Below are 3725 nucleotides of genomic sequence, written 5' to 3'. Positions count from 1 at the left end.
AACTATATTTTCCTATTCAGATGATTGTCTCTTTACCTTGTTGACAGTTTCTTTTGCTGAGCAGAAGCTTTTTAGTTTGATGTAGTCCCATTCATTTATTTTTGCTTTTACTTCCCTTGCCTTTGAGGTCAAATTCATAAAATCCTCTTAAGTTCAAGGTCCTTGAGTTTAGTTCCTATGTTTTCTTCTATGCATTTTATTGTGTACGGTCTTATGTTCAGGTCCTTAATTCATTTTATGTTAATTTTAATATGTGCAGTGATAGACAACAGTCTAATTTTATTCTGTTTAATTTCATCCAAACTGGAAAGCATGTGGCTTTCCAGTTTTCCCAGAGCCATTTATTGAAGAGGTTTTCCTTTCTCTACTGTATGTTTTTGGCTTTTTTGTCAAAAATTATTTGCCCATATAAATATGGGTTTACTTCTGGACTCTCAATTCTGTTCCACGGGTCCGTGTATCTGTTTTTCTGCCAATACCATGCTGTTTTCATTACTGTCGCTTTGTAGTATAATTTGAAGTTGGGCAGAGTGATGCCTCCAGCCTCGTTCTTTTTTCTTAGGATGGCTTTGGCAATTTGGGGTCTTTTGTGCTTCCATACAAATCTGATGATTCTTGGTTCTATTTCTTTAAAAAAAATGCCAGTGGGATTTTGATAGGGATTGCATTAAAACTGTGTAATGCTTTAGGTAATATGGTCATTTTAACTATGTTGATTCTTCCAATACAAGAACATGGAATATCTTTGAAATGATAGTTTTAAGTTGACATTTCAAAAAAAAGTAATAGTAAATTTGAGGCAGTACTATTAATTATCATGGAAATTATATGGAAAACCATTGCCCTGACAGGTCAGAAAAAGATTGGTCTGGAATAGTTGAGATGATACTTCCTTGAAAACTTTGTTCTACACTCTCTTGCATCTGTTACTAATTGTCTGTCTTTAAGCAGATCACACTCTCCTTCAAAACTCATTTTCCCTATCCGTAAAATAAAGTGTTTAGACTTTTCTAGAAATAATATTCTAGAAGTCTTTGTTAGAGTTAGAGAAGGATTCAGATTTGAATAAATAGTCATCAAACCACAGAACTGGAGGAAAATTATTAAACATGGAAAGTATTGGATACATCAAGGCAAGACTGAATAAATATAGCTGGCTGAAACACATTGTTCCAGTTAGGGCAATATTGGGAACAGTGGCAGACTGAATGCAGTTTCTGGAAGAATTTGGAAGCCCTACTAAGAAGTTTGGACTTCATTGGACTATGCAGTAGGCAGAGTTTTAGGAAGATTTATTGGACTACACAGTAGGCAGAATTTTAGGAGGACTAATCTGTACTGGTAAACACAAAGGATTTGGGATAGAGAATCAGCAGAAAGTATGGTTATGAAGCTGTTATCATAGTCTAAGCCTAAGCTGGAACTAAGGGAGTAAGAAAGAAATATAAAGACAAATGAACAAGATATTATGAAGGAATTTGCACTTGAATGTCAATGGATAAGATAGGCAAAGAAGAATTGGCAGCAGATGATTGAAGATTGGAGGCCAGGAAACTGCTGATGAGTTAATAAGAAGAGCTAGTTTGGAGTAAGGGGACAGGGATGAGGATTAAGCCTTCAAATTTTGGATTTGTGTCATCAAAAACATAATTCAAGTAGACACATCTAAGAGACAAGTAGAGGATGGAGAAAAGGAGAAGGCATGTTAAAATTATACATTTAAGAGTTATCTCCATTGATATAGAGCTCCTGGTCAAGATGGCAGAGTAGGTAAATGCTTGTTTGCCTCCTCTCACAACCACATCAAAATTACAACTAAACTACAGATGGCCATCATTGGCAGTTGCCTGAAGTCTAGCTGAACAGAAGCTCTACAGAGACACACAGAAGAGGATACCTCAAGAACGGTAGTAGGAGCGGAGACATGAAATGGCTGGTCCCATACCCTCATGTGGTAGTTGAGAATCAGGAGAAATATCTTGGCTGTGGAGGTCCCCCCAGAGGACCGAGGGGTCCCTGCCCCACACCGGGCTCCCCAGCCCAGGGATCTAGTACCAGGAAGAGAAACCCCCACAACTTCTGGCTGAGAAAAACAGCAGAGATTGTGGCTGAGTGAGATGAAGGGCTGAGGGAGTCACAGACATTCCTCTTAAGGAGGCCGAATGGTAACTTACTTGCTGACTGGCTCATTTGCTCTGATCTCCGGCACTGGGACAATAGCTTGAAAGGTTTCAGGGACATATGGGGAGGAACTGACTTGTCTGGCTTTAGAGTGAGGGCTGCAGGGACAGCTTTCTCCCAGACAGAAGTGCTGGCAAAGGGCATTGTTCCTTTGTTGAGCCCTCCCCTGCCCAGTTTGCAGACCCAGGCATGCAGATGCAGGTGGCCCCCATATCTAAGTCTCCATCAACCTGGCTAACATTGGTCACCTGGCCCTGGTGATTCCCTAAGACCTCACTTCTTCCAATGTGTGGGCCCACCCAAGCAACTTCCAGTGGCTTTTCCATACAAATGGCCTGTGTTGTCTCATGCTGTGGACTTTCCTAAAATCTCCCAAAGGTTTACAAAACCTAAACAAGCAGGATCTGGCCTCAACGTGCCCTGTACCAGTTGCTGAGCAGCCCCAAGCCCGGCAATAGCAACAGCCAGCTGCAATTTGTGGCTTGGCCTCTCCAGGCACTTCCGAGATCAGCATGGATTGGGGCCATCTGCAGATTGCTTGGTGTCTCATGCCAGGTGGCCCTGGGCAGGGCACAGGCTAAGCAGGCTGAACTTGGCTTGCAGCATATCCCCTTCCAGGAGGCCCCAGCCTGCATGCCCCATGGCCAGCTTTGGTTTGAGCCAGAACACCAACTGAGGTCACATCTGAAAATGACACAGCCCAAAGGACAGACAAGACAGGCACCAGAGCCCTGCTAAAGCAAATCCTGCTCTGTAGGGTCAGCCCTTGAACAACAGCTCTACCACTGGTATGGCCAGATATCACGACCAATCGGCCTAAGGGTCAATCCCTCCCATTGATATACAAACAGCAGCTAAAGCTCAACTACAATAGGAGGGCACACACAACCCATAAAAGGGACACACCTTAAGCACCCAGCTCAAGGGACCAGGGATTCTATACCACTAGGACCAACAGGACACGTACTACATAAGGCCACTCTACTAAGACTGGGAGACATAGCAGCCCTACTATAGTAAATAGAAACAAACACAAGAAGGCAGCCAAAATTGGAAAACAAAGAAACATGTCCCATATGAAAGAACAGAACAAAGCTCCAGAAAAAGAATTAAACAAAATGGAGACAAGCAATCTACCAGATGCAGAGTTCAAAACACTGGTGATAAGGATGCTTAATGAACTTAGGGGAAGAGTAGAGACACTCAGTGGGAATGTTAATAAAGAGATAAAAAACATAAAAGTGGAGATAGAAAACAAAAAACAACAACTAGTCAGAAATGAAGAATACAATAACTAAAAAGAAGAAAACTTTAGGAGGAATTAACATTAGAATAGATGAAGCAGAGGATCGATCAGTGATTTAGAACATAAGATAGTAAAAAACACCCAATCAGAGTAGCAACAAGAAAAAAGAATCCAATAAAATGAAGACAGTTTAAGGGACCTCTGGGACAACATCAAGTGTACTAACATTTGCATTACAGAGATACCAGAAAGAGAAGAGAGAAAGGAATTGAAAACCTACTTCAAGGAAAAACGACAA

Source organism: Pteropus alecto, unplaced genomic scaffold, assembly GCF_000325575.1.
Source record: "Pteropus alecto unplaced genomic scaffold, ASM32557v1 scaffold139, whole genome shotgun sequence".
NCBI lineage: Eukaryota > Metazoa > Chordata > Mammalia > Chiroptera > Pteropodidae > Pteropus > Pteropus alecto.
This window is presented reverse-complemented; position numbering follows the sequence as displayed.